The sequence below is a fragment of the Dama dama genome, chromosome 20 (assembly GCF_033118175.1).
Source record: "Dama dama isolate Ldn47 chromosome 20, ASM3311817v1, whole genome shotgun sequence".
NCBI lineage: Eukaryota > Metazoa > Chordata > Mammalia > Artiodactyla > Cervidae > Dama > Dama dama.
The window spans coordinates 53,070,595-53,098,117 of NC_083700.1; the positions used below are offsets into that span (position 1 = coordinate 53,070,595).

At 44.1% G+C, this 27,523-nt stretch overlaps 1 long non-coding RNA gene across 1 annotated transcript in view; it reads left to right on the top strand.

The window, feature by feature from the left end:
- Positions 1-1,822: 1,822 nt before the first annotated feature.
- The window catches only part of LOC133041066 (uncharacterized), a 66,738-nt gene continuing 41,037 nt past the window's right edge, over positions 1,823-27,523 (top strand). The window contains exons 1-2 of the long non-coding RNA XR_009689126.1: positions 1,823-1,939; positions 10,826-10,976. This is a non-coding gene — a long non-coding RNA (uncharacterized LOC133041066). The remainder of the gene's footprint in view (positions 1,940-10,825; positions 10,977-27,523) is intronic.

Below are 27,523 nucleotides of genomic sequence, written 5' to 3' on the forward strand. Positions count from 1 at the left end.
TTATACTTATTATCTCTAATTCAATTCTTTTCATTTTCTCTTCAGCTCAATCTAATCAGGAGTTTACTCCCATTATTGCGTCACTGAAATTGATTTTGCAAAGGACGCTGACACCTGTCATTTTGCTAAAAACAGTGACCAATTCTTGGTCCGTAATTGACATCTCAGCATCAGTGGACACCATCGACTACTCCGTCCTCTTTGGTTACCTGCTTCCTCCTTCCTCCCAGAACACTGCATTCCCTCCAAGGAGTTCATCCAGTTTTAGAGCTTTGGATTCCCTCTCTATTCCAAGAACTTCACATCCAGCCTAGTTTTCTCTCCTTCATACCACATTGTGTTTCTGCTTACTTGACTTTCCCATTAGACCTCTAATAGCGCTTAAATTTTAGTTCAAAACCAAACTCTGATTTCCCCCTAGAACCTGTGAAACCCACACAAATTTCCCACTCTGAGTAAATGGCAAGTCCGCCTTTCCACTTCCTTGGGCTAAAAGCCTCCAAGTCATCTTTGACTCATCTCTCACAAACAATATCAAAACTGTAGCAAGTCCTGTTGACTTTACCTTCTGAATACACAGCCTTCAATGCTGCACTTTGGTTTCCTCCACCATCATCTCTCTCCTGGCCTAACTCAAGAGCCACTTCACTAGTCTTAGTGCTTCCATTTCACTTTTCTGGCCCATCCCTCCCTTACAGGCTCTTCTACAAGGCAGCCAAAGTAATCCTTTTAACATGTGAGTCTAGTCACCTCATTCCTCTGCCCAGGCCCTGTGATGGCTTTCCATTTTACTCACAGTAAAGCCGAAATCCTCACAGTGCTTTGCAAAGTTCTTACTTGATCTGCATCCCCTAAACACAACCACATCTAAAAGTTAAAATTCCCTTCCTACTTCATTCCTCTTCCCTTTATTATGTTCCTCTGAGCACTTATCATGTATATATATTATATATACATTTATATATATATTTAATGTCTGTCTCTTCTAGACTATAAGCCCTTTTTATGGTCAACTTTATTTGCGAGTTTATTTTTAGTTGGCTATGCTCCATGGCATGTGGGATCTTAGTTCTTCCACCAGGGGTTAAACCTTTGCTCTTGCAATGAAAGCATGGAGTCCTAACCACTGAACCACCAGGGAATTTCCTAGAATATAAGCCCTTTAAAGACAGGAAATTTTATTTATCATGCTCACTGACATATCCCAGAGATTTAGAATAGTGTCTGACACATAGTAGGTAGTTTTAATAAATGAATGAATTTATTACAGAATTTTAATCAATATAAGTATGGGAAAAATTTTCCTAGGAAGAGAGTCTTTTCATATCATGCTGTTCTCTACGTATTTGTTAATATGAATGAAAGGCATTAGTATTCAGAGCCTCCAAATCCAAATCTTTTACTAAAACTGAACCTTGTAGTGTGTGTGGCAAAAAGAAGAAACTTAGTAGAAAACATTACCTTTTTGTTAGTTCTCTAGCAAACAGGAAGAGGAAAACAAGCTGATCTGATTCAACAACAAAAAAAATTGCAAAATAATAATTCCAAAGTCCTAAATTATAGTCTTACTAAGGAAAATATTTAAGCGAAGTAACACAGTAGTGAAAAGAACGTTAGAGAAGATTAAACATTCACTTCCTCCTAACATATTACTTCAAATCTATCCTGTTCTGTAGGAAAGTGGCTGTGTAGTCTAATCTGGCTAAAAGAAAAAGTTTAAGTGAAAGAAAAGGACATTGATGTGACATAAACTAACAAGCTGGGATCTTCGTGACAGTTCTGGCAGTTGAAAGTTGAAATGACACAAAAATCCTGAGAAAGAGCCCTGTAAAAAGGAATCAGGCAAGACTGAAAAACAAAACAGAACCAGTTCCCAGAGCAAACTGATTTATATGGTCATTTGAAAAGAGGAAGGAAGGATGATTGCCATTTCCAAGTGGTGAGTTGAATGTTTAAAAACCCACACGGAACTACCCCACCAGAACCCTCCCCCCACGTGGGATGTCTGCTTAGAGCTGTGTCTGCAAGAAGAGACAATGAACATAGCAAGAGACCAGACCTGTCAGGATGAGGCTGAGCAGGGCTCGGGCTGGAGAGAGGAATGTGAGCTCAGGAACAGAAAAGCCAGCTTGGGGGTTTTCTTACTCAAGGGTGAAATGCTAACATTCTGGGTTTGAAAGGTTATTATGTCTGATTACATCTGAAACTTCATCTGACAGCTCTTCAAAACAGTATGGCCTGGGGATGACTTAAAGTAGAGGATGAAGGTAGTCACAAAACTAAAAGTCCCCTCTATCCTATGGTGAGGGGCTCCCTGGCAGTGCGGCAGAGGAGACAACCATCCTGGCTCCTGTCCTGATCACTCTCCCAGCCCAGGCAGGACACATGAGCCACAGGCAAGCTGAGACCTTGAGCCTACGTCTAAATCTGTGTCTGAATCCCTGAGACTAGGTGACTAGGGACCTCCCATTCCCTCATCTCCCCTGGAAGTCTATCTCCAGGGTGCTAATAGTTCCTCTTGCCACTTCTCTCCCTGATTTTCGCCTCATCTCCTAAAATCTCTGGGCTTCCTTGGTGGGTTAGCAGTAAAGAATCCACTTGCAATGCAGGAGACTCAGGTTCCATCCCTGGGTCGGGAAGATCCCCTGGAGGAGGAAATTACAACCCACTCCAGTATTCTTGCCTAGGAAAGCCCATGGACAGAGGAGCCTGGTGGAATACAGTCCATGGGGTCGCAAGGAGTTGGACATGACTTAGTGACTGAACGACCACCAGCACCTAAAATCTTTCTCATGCAGTGAGAGTTCTGTGGGTAACCATGTTTGTCCCACTTCTCTTTTTGTGATGCCTGGGTGATAACCTATGGACCCATAGCATGTGGATATTTTAACTGCAGAATGTTTTCTAAATTTTTTTTTCAATTGTCAATATTTAATAACCAGGAAATGTCACATAAATATCCAGATTTCCAACACTTTTGACAACTCGAACAACCAAACCTTGCTTAATTCCTACACAGCAAGCTTGTGCTGGGCTAAGCTGCTGCTGTCCCTTCCAGCTGCTCCTCACTGCAGTTCACAAGCAGCCAGGCCATTCCTGATGGTCTTGGGTGATGGTGTGGGGATGGGGAGTGGGGGAAGGGCGCTGTTGCCCTTTATTATTTTGTGCATGTTGTTTTCTCTATAACAGAGGCGAAGTTCTCTGTGTGTGTGTGCGTGCTAAGTTGCTTCAGTCATGTCCAACTCTTTGTGACCCTATGGACTGTAGCCCACCAGGCTCCCCTGTCCATGGGATTCTCCAGGCAAGAATACTGGAGTGGATGGATTGCCATACCCTCCTCTAGGGGATCTTCCTGACCCAGGGATTGAACCAGAGTCTCTTGCATTGGCAGGCAGGTTCTTTACCACTAGTGCCACCTGGAAAACCCAAAGTTCTCTGTACCATATCTTACTGTTTTCTCCAAAAGTGCTTCATGTACCTTATACAAGACCTACATTTAAAGTACCTATCTGGTTACTCTAGTCTCTCGAGGCTGTGATCCATAGTTTACGTTATCTGGCTATACGCCCAGGTATTCAACTAGGAAACCTCTAAATAGAATTCAAGAATGAGGTGATGGCATGCCTTACGCCCCAGACAATCCAAGGCAGTATGTAATCATTGGGTGGCTAGGCTGAGGACATGCTTTCAACCAGATCTCTGATAGTCATAAAGAAAGTAGAAATTTTTCATAGGAATGTGGTCCTGAAGCAATTCTGTGAGGTATGAATCACTATCCCCCTTTTAATAAATGCAAAAACCAAGACATAGAAAAGTAAAGGGGTTTTCCCTAACCACACAGCTCATAAGTGCTAGGAACCCAGCCCAGATTTGTAAGGCAGGCTCAGTGCTCTTTACAGCTGCTGCCTCATGGCTACTGCACATCACCGTTGAAGATCAATGTGCTTTGATTGTGAGAAGTCTTTAGGATGCTCTTTACCATCAACTCAATAACATGTTTCAATGCCTCAAGCCCAGCTAGTGAGGAAAAATCCTGGAATCATCTTTGACTTATACCCCTCCAGCCCCCATATCTATCCAGGTGAATGGTCCTGTCTATTTTGCTTTTAAAATAACTATTCCACCAAAATGTTTCTTTCTATTCTTTCTACACAATCCCTAACCCAAATCCATTGACTCACTCTTGAATGACTGTAACGGTCTCCAGCTCAGGCCTTCACATAGCACTCTCTGTTCCTTGAGTCCCCCCCACCCCCACTGTCCCCACCAATCTGTATTTACAAGCAAAGAAGACGGCCTTGTAACACAGCTTTCTGGTGCTATTGCCTGCCTCAGAAACTTACAGTGGTTTCCTATGCATTAGCTAGAAACCACTGGCCTGATGTTCAAGGTCCATGGTTGTAGTAGCTGTGACATTGTTTCCAATATCTGCTATTCTCCTCTGTGGGAAATTTATGCTTTCCCAACCAGCAACCCCAAGCTTGGCCACATGACTTGCTTTGCCAATGAAACGTGAGTGAAAGTGACATGGACCATTTCTGAGCAAGAGGTTTAATGGCTGTTGTGGCTGCTCACCATCTCTCTTTTTGTTTTTTTCTGGAGAATATTAACACGCCAGATTAGAGCTGCTCTTTCAGCCTGGCTTTTCAACTAAAAAAAAAAAAAACATCATACAGAGTTACCACCAGCACGAAGGCTGAGCCTGGGGCAGTGCATTGCACACTTACTGGAAGACTCCTGTTTATGTAACATATTCACCTAACATGAGCAAGAAATCAACCTCTGCTGTTGTTTGGGAGTTTGAAGCTGTTTATCACAGGGTAGCCAGAGAAAGAAAATGATAACAGCCTCCATAAGCAGTCTGTTTCCTTGACCCCACACACTGACAACTGCTTTTCCAGGGCTCTTACTGGAGTTGTTCATAGCTTTTCTAGTTCTCACTGAATTAGAGCCACTTAACTGGAACTATCATTTTCCTTGGTATCAACTTGGTCCCCAAAGATGTGCTTAAGATAGAGATTGCTGAATTAGTGCAAGTTCTCTAGAGCAGGGCAAGAGGAAATTAGAATCTGGTAGATATTCTGCTAATATGTACAATAGAATGATCATACAATCTGACCCTTAAGACCAAATGGATGGTATACTAATCAGACAGAGCTCTTAAATGTCTGGCTATTCAAGATTGCACATAGGTTGCAAGCTTCAGAATCCACAGCTTGTTTCTTAGAGGTGTATAAATAAAGTGACCAACGACTTGCTGACACTTAGGTGGTTTCTGTAATTTCTTGTACTCTAGCTGCTGCCTTGGTGGCTGGTTTTTGCACACTCTAGTGCCCTTGGTTTGGTAACAGCATTCTCAGGTTGCCTGAATAGATGTTGGGAAAGAGTCCTAGGGAGACATAATATAGCAGTGTGGAGCCAGAGGTCTGGTGAAACCCTAAGGTAATTGTCTTAGGAGTGCTGTAGTCCAAGGCTGCATGAAGGAGGCAAGGGGATGTTCAGACATTTCCAGAGACAAATTAGGGTCAGAAGCCAGGGACACAGAATTGAGCATCAGAAAGCCAACAGTAGGGCTTCCCTAGTAGCTCAGACAGTGAAGAATCTGCCTACAATGCGGGAGACCTGGGTTCAATCCCTGGGTCAGGAAGATCCCCTGGAGAAGGGAGTGGCCACTCACTCCAGCATTTTTGTCTGGACAATCCCCTTGGATAGAGGAGTCTGGTGGGCTATAGTCCATGTGGTCACAAAGAGTCAGACACGAATGAGCAACTAACACACGCTTAAGTCAACAGTGGCATTAAGCTATGGGCATCAAGCGGAATAACTGGCCAGAAAAGGACAAAAGGAAAGTGAGAGCAAGGATGAGGCGATGATTAGCAACTGAAGTGCCAGGTCTACAAGTTCTGGGTTTGAGGCAGAACCTTTCCCTGTGTGGAACCCAGAGGGCATGGCGGGGTGGGGCAGCTCCTTCTTCAGAGGTCTTCCGTAACCACTTTGGTCCTCACAGAAGACCTCTAGTGCCAAGGAGAGGCTGCACGCTAGCCAGTGGGCCAACCCGCTCAGGTCTGCCTGACGCAAGAGTGAGGGTTCTGGTGGGTGTCAGTCTGAGCAAGGGCAGCCAGGAAGGAGGAGAGAAGTCACAGGCTAGGGGGTGGTGAGGGGGGTTGGATTTGCAGACTATTCAAGGGCAAAAACAGGAAGTGGGGTGGAGGCTGGGGAGAAGAGAAAGGGGCTGGACTGTTCAAAAAGGCAAAGTAGAACAAGGTGTGAGTGTAAAGTGGGGTCAAGAACAACCCAGAAAAGGGACTCAGACAGCTATTTGACTTGTAAACATTGGTCTGGGGTAATTCTCTTGGGTACGGGAGCACCTTGATGTTATCAAGCTCTGAAACCCCCCTCCTACCGCTCTGAACCATTGACTGAAAGATGAAATTACAGATTGTGTCATGTTTCCCCTGCTGTTTCAAGTGTGTTTCTCTGAGTCTCAACCAGGATCTAGCCTCTGTCTTCTGTTTCTTCAGTCTCTCCCCGTCTTGCACAGTGATGAGCCAATGGTTATTCATTTATGAATTATTATCTATCATCAGTCCTTTTTAGTATCTGTTCTTCTTGCCACTGCCAGACATGCATTCCTTCAACAGGAATTCATTTTTATACATTATAAATAGTAACAATATTTATTGAGTACTTATTAGCTGTGAACCAAACATTGTGCTCCTCCATCAGTGGGACATGGGACATATTCTGGATCCCTGAAGAGCTCACAGTCTGATGGGGAAGAGAAAGAAATGCAAACAGAAACATTTTACTCTGCCTAGTGTATCAAGGGAGGCTTCATAGTAGAGGTGATCATTTTGCTGGGTCCCAAAGGATGGATAAACATTCTCTTGATAGACAGGGAGACTTCCACAGGCAGAGGAATAGTATGAGCATAGACGGAGGTGTCCACTCTATTCTGTAGCAACAGGACAAGTCCTTCAACACCCAAGTTGGAGTCCTTGAATAAGAAAAAACACACAATTTATTCTTTTTTTTTTTTTTTCCCCAGTGGGTTTTGTCATACATTGATATGAATCAGCCATGGATCTACATGTATTCCCAATCCCGATCCCCCCTCCCACCTCCCTCTCCACCCGATTCCTCTGGGTCTTCCCAGTGCACCAGGCCGGAGCACTTGTCTCGTGCATCCCACCTGGGCTGGTGATCTGTTTCACCATAGATAGTATACATGCTGTTCTTTTGAAATATCCCACCCTCACATTCTCCCACAAAGTTCAAAAGTCTGTTCTGTATTTCTGTGTCTCTTTTTCTGTTCTGCATATAGGGTTATCGTTATCACCTTTCTAAATTCCATATACATGTGTCAGTATGCTGTAATGTTCTTTATCTTTCTGGCTTACTTCACTCTGTATAAGGGGCTCCAGCTTCATCCATCTCATTAGGACTGGTTCAAATGAATTCTTTTTAATGGCTGAGTAATATTCCATGGTGTATATGTACCACAGCTTCCTTATCCATTCATCTGCTGATGGGCATCTAGGTTGCTTCCATGTCCTGGCTATTATAAACAGTGCTGCGATGAACATTGGGGTGCACGTGTCTCTTTCAGATCTGGTTTCCTCAGTGTGTATGCCCAGAAGTGGGATTGCTGGGTCATATGGCAGTTCTATGTCCAGTTTTTTAAGAAATCTCCACACTGTTTTCCAAAGCGGCTGTACTAGTTTGCATTCCCACCAACAGTGTAAGAGGGTTCCCTTTTCTCCACACCCTCTCCAGCATTTATTGCTTGTAGACTTTTGGATAGCAGCCATCCTGACTGGCGTGTAATGGTACCTCATTGTGGTTTTGATTTGCATTTCTCTAATAATGAGTGATGTTGAGCATCTTTTCATGTGTTTGTTAGCCATCTGTATGTCTTCTTTGGAGAAATGTCTGTTTAGTTCTTTGGCCCATTTTTTGATTGGGTCATTTATTTTTCTGGAATTGAGCTTCAGGAGTTGCTTGTATATTTTTGAGATTAATCCTTTGTCTGTTTCTTCATTTGCTATTATTTTCTCCCAATCTGAGGGCTGTCTTTTCACCTTACTTATAGTTTCCTTTGTAGTGCAAAAGCTTTTAAGTTTCATTAGGTCCCATTTGTTTAGTTTTGCTTTTATTTCCAATATTCTGGGAGGTGGGTCATAGAGGATCTTGCTTTGATTTATGTCGGAGAGTGTTTTGCCTATGTTCTCCTCTAGGAGTTTTATAGTTTCTGGTCTTACATTTAGATCTTTAATCCATTTTGAGTTTATTTTTGTGTATGGTGTTAGACAGTGTTCTAGTTTCATTCTTTTACAAGTGGTTGACCAGTTTTCCCAGCACCACTTGTTAAAGAGGTTGTCTTTTTTCCATTGTATATCCTTGCCTCCTTTGTCAAAGATAAGGTGTCCGTAGGTTCGTGGATTTATCTCTGGGACAATTTATTCTTATACCATGCATGAAGTGAGTACTGTGGCTTTAGTCTTCAGCCTCACGAGCAAACATGCAACTGAAGTCCTCAGCCAATTGCTTTTCTGATGGGCCTGTTGAGTTTTTTAAATTGCTCATCAATTTTAAACACACAATTTAAAGGCTAAACACGAGATTCTTAGCCTTTTTCATTATGAGCACTAGACTTGAGTGGCAACTCAAAAGAGGTACTCTTTTCCTCTTGTCTGCTTTTGATTAATTAATTGATGTTGTATACAGCATGAATAAATAGTCTATGTTCATTTTGACTACAAACATTCAGTAATAAATTTTAAAGTGACTCCCATTATCTACAAATTTCTCCGTTATTTCTCAGCATCCTAAAAATCTTTTCACTTAGCTGAGATGGTCCAACAGAACTTTACCCAGCTCTGAGGGAGCACTTTTATCTTCTGAGATTCCATGAAATGCCTGAAATAACCTGGATTCTAAAGACTGGTACATTGTAACACTAACACAATTCAAGGAGGGTGGGCTCTTTATCCAAGGAGAGAGTTCTTTCTCTGCCGAAGGCAAGTATTTTCCTCTCTTCTGCCCATGCTTTCAAATCACCAGCGGCAATTACAGACTCAACTTATTATGCATATAACAGCATACAGAAAGTTCCGGCCACTAGGCCACTTACTGTGAGTCCACTCAATAAAGCCATGGCTGAACGAATTAAGAATGCAAGTTCTGGAACTGAGAAGGTCATCAGTGGACTTTGGATCAACTGCATGACTAGGTGTGAGAACCCAGGAGATGGGAGCTGTCCTTACATGCCTGGAAAGGCCTCCATGATACTTTAACTTGAAAGTCCAAAGAGCAAATGGCTATGTCCTGACTTTGTTGACCCTACTGGGGGCAACACTGTAATTTGTCAGTTATTTGTAATTTCATCCTGCAGAACAGCTGAGAACCTTTGCCAAAAACCAGCTTTGACCCAGATGGACTCCTGGGTTTGGGTGGGTGCACAGCTGAGATGTTTATTGCCGTAGTATCTTAGGCTATGAAAGAACACCTGCACTCTTTTTTGTTGTTTTAATTGTTGTTTTAAAAATAGTTGTATTTATTTACTTTTGGCTGTGTCGGGTTTTTGTTGCTGTGCTGTTTTCCCTCTGGTTACAGTGTGAGGGTCCCCCATTGTGGGGGCTGCTCTTGTGGAGCACAGCCGCTACGGCACACAGGCTTCAGTAGTCGCGGACTCCAGACCACAGCTTCCGTAGTTGTGCACAGGCTTAGTTGCTCTGCAGCATGTGGGATCTTCCCAGACCAAGGATCGAACCCATGTCGCCTGCATTGGCAGGCAGATTCTTTACCACTGAGCTGCTAGGGAAACCCTAGTTGGGGTGGTGGTGGTGGTGAGGGGGTTGTGTGTGTATTGGTTTTACATGTTTGTGAACAGAGATCTGAAATCTCAGTGTGTTTCCTATCCTTTCTACTGCTGGCTGTGAGAAGCAGAGTCATGTCAGCGAGAGGTGCTGAAAGCAGCTTTAAGCAGCAGGACTTCCCGTCCTCAGGAACTCTTCCCTCCTTCCCCCAGCCCATCCTCTGCAGCCCTGAGTTCTTTTCCTGAACCTCTCACCCAAATCTCCACTTCTTTTAAGTTCATGATGAACCCTGTGTGGCATGTTTGTGATGTCATGTGGAGGCTGCTGTCCAAAAATAAACTCCTGTATTCAGGAGAGGAGAGGCTGGTTTGAAGAGGCAGGCCAGCCAGCCACGGTGTTCAGCAGCACTCACTGGTTAATGTCTGCAAATTTTCTTTTCCGACAAAAAGCTAAATGGGGCTTATTAAGCTCCTCTTGGTGTAATTTTTTTTTTTTAAAAAAAGGACAAGTTAAAAATATCCTAAGAACAAGTCTCAGAGACAATGAAAGCTTTGGTTGTTAGGAAGAGCTGGTGATGAGGGCCATCCAGAGAAGGTTTTCACATTTGAAATTCAAATCTCCGCAGGGGCAGCGCCCCCCACCCCACAGGAGGGAAAGGCTAGAGGGCTGAGTTTGAGAGGCCTGGCTCACTTGCAGGCTAAGTCACTTCACTTGTGTCCCAACTCTGTGACCCTATGGACTGTAGCCCGCTAGGCTCCTCTGTCCATGGAATTCTCCAGGCAAGAATACTGGAGTGGATTGCCATTCCTGTCTCCAGTGGATCTTCCTGACCCCAGTATCACACCTGGGTTTCCTGCATTGCAGGCAGATTCTTTACCACCTGAGCCACCATGGAAGCCCAGGCTCACTCTCAGATTCAATTCGATTTCACATTTTCCAGTACCTGTAAACATACAGGTTACCAAATGGTAATAATCAAAGTTCCTGACTCATGTCTGTCTATGAAGTCAGGATCCTGGTACAGTTTCGTGAGAGAGCTGGGACCTGGAAAACTGAAGGACTGCCCCCAGCCCTTTGAGGAAGACAGCTGTCCTGATTCATAATGGATGAGGAGGCCTAGCCTTGCCTACTGTGAGCCAAGAGCAGGCAGACAAACAGGTAAGTGGTGGGTGAGTGTGGCCAGAAGTGGGGTTTCAGTTACTGCTCCCCACTGATGAGCCCCGGTGCTGACAGCTGAGTGAGGAGGCTTCCAGGGGCAGCACATTCAGTCCTGACACCACCCTCCCCAGGCCTTCTTGTCGGTGAAAGGAAAGGTGAGGAGAGCCTTTCAGTGAAAACTCACATAGTCAGTGAGTACTCTGTGGGCTTCCCTGGGGGCTCAGCTGGTAAAGAAAACGCCTGCAATGCAGGGCACCTGGGTTTGATCCCTGGGTTGGGAAGATCTCCTGGAGAAGGGAAGGCCAGCAGCTTTAAAAGGGGCCTGTGCGTGCTGGCTCCTGGACCCAGCACACACAGGGGTGTGGCCCTGCCCTTCTGAGTGTTGGAGTCTGAGCCGCTCTCCGCTGCCAAAGCCTCCCGGGACTTTGAACTGAAGGACTGAAGAACTCTCTAGTCTGTACCATTTTAAAAATTGAAGTCTAGCTGCTTAACAATGTTGTGCTAATTTCTGCTCTACTATGAAAAGATTCAGTTATATATCTCTATATATTGTTTATATTCTTTTCCATTAGGGCTTATCACAGGATATCAAATGGAGTCCCCTGTACTAGACAGTAGGACCTTGCTGCTGACCAGCGTTAATCTGGACTCATGCACACACGAACTCCCTGCCTCCTGGAGGGACAAGGGCGGAAGTGGGAGGCAGCAAAGTGTGACATCCCGCAGGAGGGAGTGGGGAGCTCTAAACTCTTTTAAGGTTCTGTCCCTACTGGTCCCCACTCCAGGCAGGGCATAGGCAGGACACCCAGGGTTGACTTAGAAGATCCTGAAAGTGTTGTCCTGCGATGACTTCTGGTGCTGGGGCTCTGTGCCCTGTCATCCTTGCAGGAGAGCAATGAAAAGGTGGCATTCAGAGGAGGGTTAAGGCTGAGACAGGGATGGAAGTGGAGACAGCGATTTAGTGACGGGTAGGGGGAGACATGTACCAGATGGGGACCCTGACTGGGTGACCTGTGAGGTCTCTGTAATCCTAAGATACAGTGGCTCCCCAGGAATGGGGATGGCACCTGAGTCCGGAGTTGCAGCAGCCCTGGGAGGCCAATTGGCACCTTTTTTTTGTCTCCAGTTTGTGCCATGGACTCAGGAACCCAGGCCTCTTCCCTAAATGCTGAACTGTCCACATACTAATTCACCCTGGAGGCAATAATTCTGTGGGTCCAGACTTCTGGAGTGTGTAATAGGTATATTGGAAGCCTTTGATTGAAGGCTTATCATCTGCCAGGAACCACACCAGGCTTATACCTACATTATCTTACGTATTCATCAGCCAGTCCCAGATTCAAGTCCCAACTGGGCCATTTGTTATTAGGTGTCACTTTAGGCAAACTACTTAGCCTCTCTGGGCTAGTTTTTCAAGTAGCAAAATGTGACTAATGAAAACATTGAGATAACTGAGAAGATTAAATAAGTCAGTGTTTGCAAAGAGCTTAGCAGAGTGCCTGACACAGTGCTCAGTAATGTTATTATTTGCCAGGAGTGTCATTATTATTATCAGATCTATTTTATACATGCAACCAAGGCTCTCCAACCTGGGCTCACTGGACTTTAAAGCTTGGCTTTTTTCCCAGTCTGCCTCATTGCTTTTTAAGACTTCTCTTAAATGTTGTGGCAATTATAAGACTCAGAGTCATTTGAACTCTCTTGCGAGTGGAACAGTGTCATTTTTGGTTTCCTATTAATAGTTAAACACACTGACATATGGATCACAAGATGATTTCACTTTAAATATTACACCTGCAAGTTCAGGAGCTGTGTCTCACACATTTTTGCTTCTCTGGGGTTTAGCAGAGTGCCTGTCACATCAAAGGCACCTACTCCATAGGTACTGAGTTGAACTGACTAGGATCCAGAGGGGAAATGAAGCTGGTGAAGTAACTAGGGAGTCACTACTCCCCTTGACCATTCCCTAGGTGCCCTGTTTGACCCCAAAGGTTATTGTCTCCACATTTCTCAGTCTATTGTGAAGTACAGTATATATATATTCAAGTTTCTTCTCCTATGTTTCTTTCTTCTTAGTCATTCTTGTCAGTTTATTCATTCACTTATCTACAGATAATCATGAAGTGCCTAGTATATATGAGGCTCTGGGCCTGGTGCTGAGGTATAATAATGGACAAGAAAACCAAAGTTCCTGCCCTCACACAGGAATCCAGGAGGTGCTCAGTGGGTGATGCTGGAATAAAGTTAGCAATGAAATACATAACAACATGTACCTGAAATGGAAAGAGGTGTGTCCTGTATCCATGCCCTGGTGGGAGAGCTACGGGCTGCCATGAGCATATGTGGCCGGAGCACCTCACCTGGACTTGGGATCAGTTCCTGAGAAGCAGTGGGAACTGAGTCTTGAAGGGGAGTGGGTGCTGCCACAGGTAAGGGAAACAAGGGGAAGTTGTGTTTTTGGCAGGGAGAAGCCCTGGGAAACCCAGTAGGGACCTAGTGGGTATGAAAGGGGAGAATAGAGCTTTTACTCTTGAGAAACAAAATGTATAGAAATGAGGTAACCTGGGAAAATGTCTAAAGTAATAGCAAAATATGGCAAATCATATTCGATGATGAATATACGAGTGTGAATTCATCCAGAATACAGTAAGAGCTATTTTGTCAAGGTGAAATTCACAGGCTACCTGCATCAGAGTCACCTGGGATGCTTGTTAATTATGCAAGGACACTTTCTCAGACCTCAGGAATCACAATGTCTGAGGTAGGGGTGGGGTCTCTGCAAGTTTAGCAAGCACTGTGGTGCCTCTTAAGGTTTGAGAATGACTCTGAACCAGCATTTGCTGGGCAACTCTTCGGCCTCAACAAACTCCAATAGTCAGGATCAGAGAACAGGGGTCCTAAGGACCAGAGGAGATGCTCTGAAAGCATGGTGGTCTCAGAGTTGAATAAAGAAAAGGGAGGATGTAGTAGATGAGGTTGGAAGAAAGTCACTAGAGAGTCCAAAAAGATGTGTACATGGAAGAGCAAAAATATTGGACTGGCTGGAGTGAAGGAGCGAGACTGTAGATTGTAACCAAGATTTAACTAAACAATTCCTAAGGAATCCCGCAAATGAAAGATATTTAATTAGAATGTAGGACATTATTAAACAGTCTTCAGCAGGAAAACACCCTATGTGGTGGAAATGCTACTTCAAAGGTCGTTAATAGTAAAATACTTTTGCATTTATGACTTTGGACATCTCACTTGCTTTCACTGAAACTTGATTTCGTCACCTTTTTAAAGTGGGGATAATAATACATACTTTTCAGACTTGTGAGGATTAAATGGTATACATGTGAGAAGTTAAATTTATTCTGGACAAGGGGTATACTGAAACAGTAACAAAAACTAAAACCAAATACAAACTTTTCTTAATACATTGTTGTCACTTGTGACATCTGCTCCCATGATAATGACTGACCTGTTCACTGTTATGGACATCCCAGATGGCACAGTGGTAAAGAATCCGCCTGCCAAGTAGGAGGTCCAGGAGACACAGGTTCGACCCCTGAGTAGGGAAGATCCCTTGGAGGAGGAAATGGCAAACCCAGTCCAGTATTCTTGCCTGGGAAATCCCATGGACAGAGGAGCCTGGTGGGCCCCAGTCCGTGGGGTTGCAAAGAGTCAGACACCACCAAGCTACTGAGAATGCATGCAGGTTAACTCGATCTCCTCTCTTGTCTGCTGCATGCTTGTGTCTAGCGGCTCAGCGCTTCCTGGGAGTCCCTGGAGCCAGCCTTCTCATGGTGCGCCCTCTAGTGCCAGATACTGTAATGACTCATTCAGTCTAGGAATTGAGGATCAGGTTTTCTAATCTCACAAGAAATTGTCCTTTAAAGCTCATGTAACCCTGGTGGCTCAAATGGTAAACAATCTGCCTGCAGCGCGGGAGACCTAGGTTTGATACCTGGGTTGGGAAGATCCCCTGGAGGAGGGCATGGCAACGCACTCCAGTATTCTTGCCTAGAGAATCCCCATGGACACAGGAGCCTGGGGGGCTACATTTCATGGGGTCACAGAGTCAGACACGACTGAACGACTAAGCACAGCACAGCACAGCAACTTAAATCAGGAGTTTAAGATTCACAGATACAAACTACTGTATAGAGCGGATAAACCACAAAGCCCTGCTTTATAGCACTGGTAACTATTCAATCTTCTGTGATAAAAGGAAAGAATGAAAAATGTCTGTATATGTATAACTGTATCACTTTGCTGTACAGTAGAAAAGTTTTTTTTAATTTTATTGGAGTATAGTTGATTTACATGTACAGTAGAAATTAACACAACATTGTAAATCAACTATATTTCAATAAAATAATTTTTTTTAAAAAAACCTAATATAACCTACATAAAAATACATCTTTAGTAGGATGCTGTACACTGACACCAAAGAAAAATTACTTTGTAATTTTATAGCTAAAACATCAATCAAGGATTAAGGATTTTCTACTCAAAATAAAATCTCTTAGCAAATACTGAGGAGTTGAAGATAGAACCAAAGATACAAAGTTTCTTCATCCAGAGGCTTCCCTGTCATGCTTCCAGCCATCTTGAGTAGAGAAGGTTTTTGTAAACAGTCTAGGAAAATGCCACATGGGAGCTGGCTGGACTTATTTGTCAACGGTATTCTGAGGGCTGAAGGGAGAAAGGCCCCTTCCACAACAATTTGGCAGCTTCATATCAGCAATATTTCCCTGTTTTTTGAAAAACAATTTTTGTTTTCAGGCTGTGTGAGTGAAAGGGAGAGGCCAGATTGCAAAACAATAATGATAAAAGAGGCTAGGCGCCGCCCTCCACTTCCTTTGGAACCCAGTCTCCCTGACTACGGAGAAGTCCGAGGAGGGCAGCGGGCAGGGAACACGTGGGCAGACAGGTGCGGAGAGTCTGGGAGTACCGAGGGAGCCGGCTCCTTCCTCCCTGCCAGCAGCATAGTTAGCATGATGAGCACTCATCTTAGAATCAGTGACAGTGATGTTTTATAACCACGCAGCTATAAAGCTGACACTGTGGGGTGAGGAAGCAAGAATAGCCATGGCTAGGTTTCCCCCACCCTCTTCTGTGACCTCCCTCCACAAAGGAAATCAGGGCTTCCTTGCACACTGCCCCAAATCAGGCAGTTGAAGTGGGCATGTCTGCTTTCTGCAGCGCTTCTCACTTTGTTTGCAATATCCCAGGAGATGGGTTGGGGAGAATGGGGGAAAGGAGACTGTCATTGAAAGGGCTCACTCTCTGCATTTCTAAGTCCCTTGCTCATACAATTATGAAATCAAACACTTTATAACAATTCAGGGCCTGCCAAACTCTTATGTCTAAGGAATAAGAAGCCCCTTCATTAAGGAAGTACATCTTTTCTGCAGAGACAGACTGAAATCATAAAACCTAGATTAAATCCCAACTCAGTCACTTATCCTCAAGGGCTACAAATAAAGAAAATGTACCCTATCTTCCCTATCTAGCTCAGAATGTTTATAAGAATGAAAATTAAAATGTGATAAGGTTTATGTGAAGCCTCTGGCAATGAGAAGGGGTATTTAGACATGCCTGCCTGGCCGCTGGTTCATACCCAGCAAGTATCCGCTGGCAAGAGCCGTGTGCGATGTCTGGCATAAAATAAGCAAAACTGATGGGAAGGTATCTAGGGTTTTGTCTTGGCTACTCCCTTCAATCATTTGAGCTTCCCCTGTGGCTCAGCTGGTTAAGAATCTCCCTGTAATGCAGGAGACCTGGGTTCGATCCCTGGGTTGGGAAGATCTCCTGAAGAAGGGAAAAGCTACCCATTCCAGTATTCTTGCCTGGAGAATTCCATGAACTGTATAGTCCATGGGGTCTCAAAGAGTCAGACACGACTGAGAGACTTTCACTTTCACCTTCTTTTCACTTTCAATCGTTTATTTCATCTGTCCATGCATGGAAATGGCTTCAGTTCTCTTTGGCTACACTATCCCCACCAAACTGCCATCCGTAAAGGGTACTCAATGGGCCTGATTCTCCAGGACCATCACAGCATCCTGGGCCCACCCACATGTGACTGACCATGTGCCCGATGGCTCATCTGTGATGCCACCTAACATCTATCTTCATATAACAGGAGCCCAGGGTGTCAGACTCCTGTAGACCTAAAGGAAAAGAGAATCCAGAAGTGTATAATCACCTCGCTGGGTCCCTTCTAGGCCACAGCTGAATTATGTTTACTGAACTGAAGAGTGCCGTGATCAGTTGCTCAGTTGTGTCTGACCCCTTGTGACCCCAAAGACGGTAGCCTGCCAGGCTCCTCCATCTGTGGAATTCTCCAGGTGAGAACACTGGAGTGGGTTGCCATGCTCTTCTCCAGGGGATCTTCCCGACCCAGGGATTAAACCCATGTCTTCTGCATTGGTAGGTGGATTTTTTACCACTGTACCACCTGGGAAACCCACTGAATTCAAGAACAGAGCTGTTCAAATGTGCATGGAACTGCCCGGCGAGCTTGTAAAATGTGCATCAGATCCAGATGATCTGGGTCAGGAACTGGCGCCCAGCCCTCAGGGGTGTGCTGGTGCTGATAGTCACAGAGCAGACTTGGACCGGTAAGACTGTGGGAGGCTAGCAAGGATGGAATCCTCTCTACCTCACATCCCCGTTTGCTGTGGTTGACCCAACCCACGCTGTCATTTCAACCCCATGCTTTGCTGGGGTTCCTTCTCCTCCATGTCAGTGGCTAGTGCTCTCTGCCATGGGCAAGTGTTCAGAGTGGACTCTTGTGCACACAGGCTGCTCTGAGACTCTTTGGACACCCAGACCCTGGGGTCACTCACTTGCACATCCCAAATTCCATGATCTACTCACAAACTGGCTGCTTGAAACGCCCCTTTTAGTCGCTGTTCATGGGAGCTCAACGCTCTCTGTTGAAATTCCTTTAGGAATGGCTCTTTGGGGCAAAATCTCTTTAAGGAGGTTCCAGGTCAGCTGACCATTGCACACTCCCAAACTGCGCTTCTGTTTCACGGTAAACACACACCTTTCTCTGTTGTCAGTGGTGTGAATTTACTTCCTAATTGACACTCTCTGCACTGTTGTCACAGGCTGCTTCAGTCAGACTCCTGACCTTTAGGTTTCTCAGGCCTGGGGCTGATATGGTCCACATCCCACCTCCAGGGACATATTTCAATTGCTTCAGACGGTCTGCATTGTGAGGATTGGGGGTGAACCACGCATCATCCACTGACCAGCTCTTCCTTCTGCATTTTCCAGTCTAGCTCTCAGACTCCTCAAGCTCTCTCAGGCTGGGACTGGATAGTAAGCTAAGGTTTCCAACCATTCTTAGCTCCTCCTTTGCAAGGCCTGCACAGGAGAGCTAGCAGCCTGCTCTGGGAAAGGGGAGAACTTGCCACCTGCTGTCCTGTGTCCTCAAAGGCCATCCCAAGATTCTCTGCCACTGTGGCCTTAGATACACTAACAGACAAGAAAGCAGGGTTTGGAATCACAAAAATTGCTTTTGACTGAGAGTAAAATGCAGCCCTTGCTCTCTAAGCTCCTTGGGTGTTTGAAAAAAAAATTTGTTCGAGTTCTTCTCCAGCAATTTGACGTAGCAGAGAATGACAGGTCCAGCTTCCCAGCAAGCCTACCATCCTGATATCACCCACCCCACCCCATCCCCCTGCAACAGTACAAAAGAGCTCCACGCCAGGGGGTGGAGGAAACACAGACTGGGTGACTCCACTCACTTCCCAGCTTGGGAGAAGCTGAGGGAGCCCTGGGCAGAGTGGGCAGCAGCTTTGAAATTTAGATTATAAGAGCCCCAAGAGCAGGGAGTGGACCCGTCCCCTTCATGGTACCAGTGCCCTGTCTGGCCCACGTGGATGTTCATGGAACATCTGGGGAATGAATGACCAGGAAAGCTGGTCCCCGGGTCAGCCCATTTCTCTGTGTTGATGGTCCTTCCCGAGTGCTGGATATTTTTAGAACAGTTCCTAATCAAAATATGTCCAGATTTGGAATTTAGAAATTATGGTGACTATTTCAGGAAGGGACATGCTCAGTTCTGACGCTCTTTGAGTCCTCGGGTGGAAGGTACCACCCACCAACCTTGGAAAATAATGTGTCAGGAAAACCTGGACCTCAGACAGCAGGAGGGACCTTGGGGACATTCAGCAGTTGGTGTCTACTGGGCAGAGTGGCTGACTGAATGTTTAGTGAGGGAAAGGGTGAAACCCATGACTATTACAATTATTTTGTAAACCGTACCAGGTATTAGTCCCAATGCATTGGATGACCATTTAAATGATTAATGAGAGAACTGCCTTCTACATGTATAATTTAGTGAAATTTATTTCACTAAAATATCAGGAAAAAAATCTAAGTGTAAGTCAGTTGTAAAGCTTGATGCCAATTTGCCTCTTTTGTCTAGGGTAATGCTTGGTGAGAGTACCTATTTCTCCCCTCACCTCCAGAAATCACACATTCAAAATTGATTAAGAAGAGATGTGTTTATAGGCATCATCACCTCTAATCCTGTAGTAAACTAGGGAGCATTAACAAATTTCCATGGAATTAGCCTATTCACCAGGAGAGACAGGCTGACTATTCTAGCATGCTACAGCACCTCCCAAGCCCTGTGTAAGGTAACGCACCTAACATATCCAATGAGTGTACCAGTTATCTGGACTGCAAACCCCAAATTTAGTAACTCAAAGCAACAAGCATTTATTATCTCAGTTTCCATAGGTCGGGAGCTGGGAGTGACTCTGTAGGTGATTCTGGCGCATGTCATGTCTCATGAGGCAGAAGTGATGTCTTCCAGGGCTGCAGTCACCTGGAGGTCTAACTGAGATTTACAGGTGGATTTACTTCCATGCTCACCTCAGTTGCTAGCTGGTTACTGACTGGAGGCCCACTGTAATGATTAAAATGTAATATTTACATATTACATATTATGTTTGTACACATAATTTTATCCCACTAGGTACTTCTCTTTCCTAAAGGCTAGAATTATTGTCATACAGGAGACTGTGACTTTTTTTTTTAACATTAAAAAGAACTTTTGTACTTGAATTCTTGGCACATAATAGTTGTTCAGTAAATATTTGTTTGACTGGATTAAATCAAATGTAGGACACCATTGAATAAGATGATCACTTTGGTTTCTGCCAACTCTAAAATCTTATGAATTCTTTACTTTAACTCTGAGGCAATTTTCCAGTTTGAGTTTTACTGCAACCAATCACTTCTACATAATTAAAACCAGCTCTGGTCCACTGCATCAGTTCCTAAACACGGGCAGACTTTTCCGTTTCACATACATATAATGGCACTGCTCCCTTAGTATTCACATCTTCAAAATCCCTTCCTGGAAATAATCTTCCCCTTTTGTATAAATGAAGTACGTGAAACTTACACTCCATTCTTTGAAGGTTTTGCATTATAAATTCATTCAGGAACAGGGATTATCTCTGCTTCTGAGGGTAAAATTAGGAGACAATATGGCAAATCCCCAATAGCTGGGTGGGGATTTCCAAGCCTCTTCATAAACCCCAAATTTATTATTTTATGCTGTATAAGGTTATGAAGTTCTAAAATGTTTAATCAAAACTATGAAACAAAATATGTTGGCTTTTAGGAAAAGGAAGCTCCTGGTACTTCCCTCATCTACCTCTGAGGTCAATCCCAAGAGGAAGGATGTTTCTACAGACTGGTCATGTTCCCATCCGATGTGCAGAGATATTGTTGAGTCATGCTTTCTAAGGCGTGGGGTATGGGAGGCGGAGCTTAAATAAGACTTCCGTCTTTGCAGATGATTTTCCTCCCAAGGGGAAGGAAGAAGGCGGAGTCCTGGCTAATTCACGATTCTCTTTCTTGAATCTCATGATTCTTTCTTACCTCGCCCTCTTTCCCATCTCTCTGGATACATCAGAAAGGCAGGACTAGTTCATCTGAGGGCTGGACTTGGCTGCCCTGGGGACTGGTACACAAACAGTCTCACTGCTTTTCTTTTCTTGGCCCCCATTCCTGACTGTCGTTGACTTGGTTTTGCCCGGCCATCCAGTGCTGGGATGAGGGGCCGAGACGGGTAGGGCCTAGACTAGGAGGGTAAATAGGCTGTGGGACCAGTTTTATTTCTAGGCTCTGGGCCACTTTAACTGGCTCAGGATCACTTGCTAGTGGAGTACAGTGGCATTGGAGGCCAAAGCTCAAGTTTCAGAGTTTCCCTTGGCACAGCACTGTCTTCCATATACATGTCGGCCTCCAGAATTTCTCAGAGGGTTAGGAGCAAGGGGAGCATGAGATTGAAGGGTTCTGATCTTCTATCCAGGCCATCTATTTTTGTTTGCAACATTATGTCCTAAGTTATTTAAGAGGGGAATTTTATGTAGAGAACATGGAAAATGCACATTAATTCAGACTGTTCTAAGTTTTATTTTATAAAAATGGAGATTGTTTTGAAATGTAACAAATCACAAATGTAAAGTTAGAAGACAGATAAAAATCCCACTCTGTGATATTGGCTAAGATGTTTGATCTCTGACTTCTTGAAAGGAAGGGTCTGTGTCATATATACATCTTATAGGAGAGTTAGTGGTAAATGAGCTATCATATATACTTATACAAATAGTAGGTGCTTGGTAAATACTTCTTGAAATTCTATGGTAGTTCAAATACATTTTACTGAATTTAAAATTTTGAGGTTATTTCTTCTGAGTATTTTCCAAGACTAATTTATAAATTCTTAGCATTCTTTTATTTTCAAAGCAATGGGTAAAAAGCTTATGTTTTTCACCATGCAGTCTGTTTTGGGAATCAGCAATTACTTCTTATATTCAAAGAATTGTATGGTCCTGATACTCTTCTATTTTAAACTGTAACTTCTGTAATTTAGTTAATCTCATTTAATTTATGACATTATGCTGGTGTAAATTATACATATTTTACCTAAAAGGATTAAAAACACTTCACAAAGAATATTTCCCACGTTGTGTGCTTTCATTCTACGAATAGATATTAGTGATTTTTGACCTAGATTTCTCTGTTATTCTAATTGAGGGAGATTTTCTTAACATAGAATCAACTTAGTATGTAGTCAAGTTTTTAAATAAACAATTTAGGATTTTATTTTGTTCTTGCAGTCATGTAATGACAACATCATAGACAAAATGAATCAGTTCTTTGCCCAAGGGTACACATGTAATAAGTGGGGGAAAGATAGTAGCCAATCTGGACAACCTGGCTTCCCAGGTGGCTCAGTAGTAAAGAATTTGCCTGTCAATGCAGGAGACTCAGGTTCGATCCCTGGGTTGGGACGATCTCCTGGAGAAGGGAATGGCTACCCACTTCAGTATGCTTGCCTGGAGAATTCCATGGACAGAGGAGGCTGGTGGGCTACAGTCCATGGGGTTGCAAAGAGCTGGACATGACTTAGTGACTACACAACAACAGCTGGGCAACCTGACCTTAGAGCCTGAACTCTGAGCAGCTTGCTACCCTCCTAATTGGTGTCTTAATCACAGTGATCACCATGAATTCGAATTGTCTTCAACAGTCTTGGCTTCAGCTATTCTGTTCCTTTTAGTTTATGAAAATGCTCTAACTTGTTGAATTGTGTGTCCCATTTTCAGGTAAAATTTTAACGTAGGTGGCAACCACGTATTTATTAAACAGACACTTGCATTGTGCTTACTAGTCTAAATGCTGTTAAAATTAACTTAATCCTTATCACAATTGTGTAAACTATGCGTTACCATGTCATCTCCATTTTATCCATGAAACAACTGAAGAACAGAGAAGTGACTTGACTGAAGTTGCAGAACTAATGAATAGTAAATGGCAGAGCCAGGACTCAAACCCAGGCCACCTGCAATGCCATATTGCCCCTGAAGTGAAGTGAAGTGAAAGTCACTCGGTCATGTCCGACTCCTTGCGACCCTATGGACCGTACAGTCCATGGAATTCTCCAGGCCAGAATACTGGAGTGGGTAGCCTTTCCCTTCTCCAGGGGATAGTCCATATTGCCTCTTCATTTGTGATAACAGTGTAGAGGTATGCTTCGTCGGCACTCAATTAGGGGGATACAGACAAGGACGCTACCCTTCATTTGCACACAAATTACAGTACTAAATAGTTGCCCAGAGAAAGGTAAAGTTGAATCAGGCTCCGAAGGTGTGGCAGACACTGATGGTTGTCTGTGTCATCTTCGGGCTCTTCCTCTTCCTTTTAAACAGATGCCAGATGCCAGTTTTGTTCAGGATAGCAATGTGCCCAGTAAGAGGTGGCCATGCAATCAAGTTCTGGCCAAGGAGATGACAGAGGAAGTCTGCTGGATGGGGCTTCCTGGGAAGTGATTCTTTTCCTAATACAAAGGCACAGATTCAGTTGGCATGTACCTTTGACCCTTTGCCCTTGTCCTTGCCCTTTGTTTTTACCTGGGATCCAGACACAATAGTGGCTCAGTGGTAAAACCATCTGCTTGCAGTGCAGGAGATGCGAGTTTAATCCGTAGTTTGGAAAGATCCCCTGGAGGAGGAAAGGCAACCCACTCCAGTATTCTTGCCTGGAGAATTCCATGGACGGAGGAGCCTGGTGGGCCACAGTCTGTAAGGGTCACAAAGAGTCAGACATGACTGAGCAACTGAACATACATGCACAGATGCAATACCTGGAGTGGAACAACTATTCTACAATCACAGGGACTGAAGCCAAACACTAAGAATGGCAGACAAGAAAGTTAAAAGCAGCCTTGTCCTTGATGATTTCTTTAAGCAGCTGTAGCAATCCTGGACTGCTGACCTCTGGACTTCCTGATGTGTGAGAAAAAATAAACCTTTATACGGTTAAAGTAATACAGTCAAGTTCCTGTTACAAGTAACTGAATGAAATCTTAACTTATACAGAAAACTTCACAGAATAGTCTTTTTGTAAGCTTTGAAGGGCATGCATGTTCAGCTAGGTTGGGAAAAGAGAAGCATACTAGGTATGGAGTGCATCTGGCCCGATGACCAGAGGCAGAACCAGCGGAGTGGGTTCAGGGGAAGGTGGGAAACCAGCAGGTCTGGGAAGACCATGGTTAACACATCTCTTTAGTACCTGAAGAAGAGCAAGGTAAAGGGCTGATGTGTGAAACAGTGTGGAAGGGGCTGAGACTCATTGAGAGATGAGCCTTGGGCCACATCATGGATTTGTAATTAAGAGTTTGGGACTTATGAATACAGAGGTGGGAGACAATGAGGAGTTTGGGGCAAGGACATGATATTAAAAAGTCTGCATACAAATGTTCTGTAAATGCTACTGGATCATCCTGCAGTCAGTCCACAGATATTTTTGGATGTTCTTCTGTGTGCCTGTCACCGTTCTAAGCCCAGGCGAGAGATCAAGTTTCTGTAAGATGATATAAGTTCAATGTCTGGGTCCATAAACAAACATTTTGGAAAAGGGATCCCATTATTCCTTTTTTAAAATAATAAAACATGGAGTGTTTTGAGTGGGACTGGCTCAGCTCAAACCCTGGCTTTGTTACTTTATACCTCTGGCCTCAGTTGCCTTATGCATCTGATAAAAGTACTTGCTGCATTGCTTAATTATGAGGATTCTGTGAGGCAGGACTGACTTAGTGCTCCCTGTCTAACGACTGTTCAAACTTCCCACTGTTCTGGCCCCCAATCATGGAGTACCCCTGACTCCTCACATCAGCAAATCCTGTTGGATTTAACTTTAAAAATATCTCCAGAATCTCACTGCTTCATAGGACATTCACTGCTGTCATCTGCTCATGGCACCTTCATTTCTGCAGTGGTTATGTTGTGCCTGTTTTTCCCAGATGTCCCAGTGTTCCCATCCTACACCCGCTGGGTATTGGGTGTTGAATGCACAACCTACTTCACTCAGAGTGTACACACTCTTCACAGGGGCAGCCCTGTGAACACGTTAGGGACACATGGCAAGGGGGAACCCTGGTGGCAAGTGAACTGCCGTTCAAATGGGGAGCTTACCCTGATCATTTAGGTGGACCAAGTGAATGTAATCACAAGGGTCCCTATATATGAAAGGGGGGTAGAAGTCAGTGAAGGAAAAGGAGAATACGGCTAGAAGTGATGGATTCCCAGAATTGGATTTTCCCGTAGAACCTCCAGGAGGACGGCAAGCTATGAGACAAGATGTTTGTCTTAAGTTGCTGTGTTTGTGGTATTTTGTTACAGCAGGCACAGGAAATTCATGTGATTTTGGACAACTCTGGAGGGCCATGCCAGCTCCAAGGGCTTCCCCTAGGAGTGGCTGAGGCCTCAGTTGCTACCATCTTGCAGGCTGGCTTCTCCCTCTGCCCTCATCCGCCTTCTTCATGTCTTTACAGGTATATTTCCAAACCCATGCCCCGAAAGCCTTCTGCATGCAAATTCCCATCTCAGAATTCATTGCCAGGGAACCGAAACATAGGCAGTCTCTCACTTGAATTGTTGGAATAGCCCCCTGAATTGTCTCCATGCTTATACCCTGGACTCTCTCCAGATTCTTCTCAACATGTTAATAGTAGATGCAGTGACTCTGTGAAAGCATAATTTAGATCAAAACAGCCAAAACTTTGCTTTTTATTCAGAGTTCAAATTCCTTAAATTAACCTAAAGGCCCTTTCATAATCTTCCCAGCCACCCTGCCAGTATCTCCCCTTCCTCATCTCTCATGACCCTACCCCTTGTTTACTCCGCTCCATACACAGTATTCTTGCTTTTCTTGAACCTGCCATGCAAACTCCTGCCCGGGGACTTCTGCATTGACTCTTTTCTCTTTTCAATGCCCCCTTTCCAGTGGGGTCCCCGATCACTCTATTTAAAACAGCAATTGTCCTTCATCCTACACTGCTACTCCCTACCCCTCTCATCTGTATTATTTTCTCTATGGGCCCTAGAACTTCCTATTATATTATATAATTTATTTATTTTTGTTTATTGCTTTTGTACTCCCACTAGATTATGCCCTCTATGAAGATGTTTATTTACTGCTATATCCCCGGCGCTGAGGACTATGCCTGAAAAATAGTGGTCGCTCAATAAAAATTTGTTCAATGAATAAATGAATAAACAAATGCAGTTACAGTATTTAGTGTCTGACACATAGCACATACTTAATGAGTGTGAACTATTGCTTTTTGGTCCTGGAGAAGGGGTCATGAAATTCCCGGCATTTCAGAGACTACGTATACTGGTGTTTGGCCCTATGATCCTGCAGGAAAAGGAAGATGAATCACACGCACATCAGATCAGGACCCTCATTTCCTCGCTTTTATGTGTGTGATCTAGCCTCAGGGATGAGCTGAATTCCCCTTAGAATAGACTTACAAGCAAAAGTCTGAGTCTCTCACATGGGCTGAGGGGGTGATCAAGGGCACAAGAGAAGGATGTGGGCTGGAACTCTTTTGGGAATTGCAATCTGGGCCCAGGGGACAGAGGTCAGGAGAAGTCTGGTATGGCTTGAGGTCAGGTCTGATTCATCCCAGGACCTCTTTGGGAAATGGTGACAGTTCAGCAGTTATTCTGAGACAGGAAGGTCGATGGCAGTTTATTTACATATTTTTATAATTTTATTTATTTATTTATTTTTGACTGTGCTGGGTCTCTGTTGCTGTACAGGCTTTTCTCTAGTTGTGGCGAGCCAGGCTACTCTCTAGTTGCAAAGCACAGGCTTCTCATTGTGGTGGCTTCTCTAGCTGTGGAACATGGGTACTTGGGCTTCAGTAGTTGCAGCATGTAGGGTCCAGTGCACAGGCTTAATAGTTGTGGCCCAGGGGCTTAGTCACTCAGAGGCATGTGGGATCTCCTTGGACCAGGGATTGAACCCATGTCTCCTGCATTGGTAGGTGGATTCTTTACCATTGAGCTGCCAGGGAAGCCCCTGATGGAAGTTTATACTGAGTCTAAACTCTTTATTTATTAGGACTGCTCTGTCTTAATGGGATTTCTGTGAAGAAAAAATCTAGAGGTCTATTTCATATCCTTGTTCATGAGCACTATCCTTTCTTGAATTGACTGTGCTATTGACCTGGGGTCTAGCCAAAGGCGAGTTTCTTTCTTTTGGTAAGTTCTGGTGAAAGAGGCTCAGAAATGTACTTTGAGATGGGAAGGAGCAAGAGTATATGCATGTAAATTAGTAAGATATCATGATTCCTAGGGAAATACACACCCATCTTTAAGAAATATCTGTTCTGCTTCATATATAGATTTGTATTAAATCATAGAAGAACAGCGTAGCCAATTCTGCCATCTGTTGTTTGTGGGAACTTTTGAAAACAAGCTCTGGTGTATGAGGTACTTAAAATCATTGAGTCCCTGACTCCAAAATATAGATAATGCCTAAAGTGTTAAGGTGGAGAAGGAAATGGCAACCCACTCCAGTACTCTTGCCTGAAAAATCCCATGGACTGAGAAGCCTGGTAGACTACAGTCCTTGAGGTTGCAAAGAGTTGGACACGACTGAGCGACTTCACTTTCACTTTCAAACTGTTAAGGACAGGACCGGGTTGGTCCTATTTCAAAGATCTTTTGAGA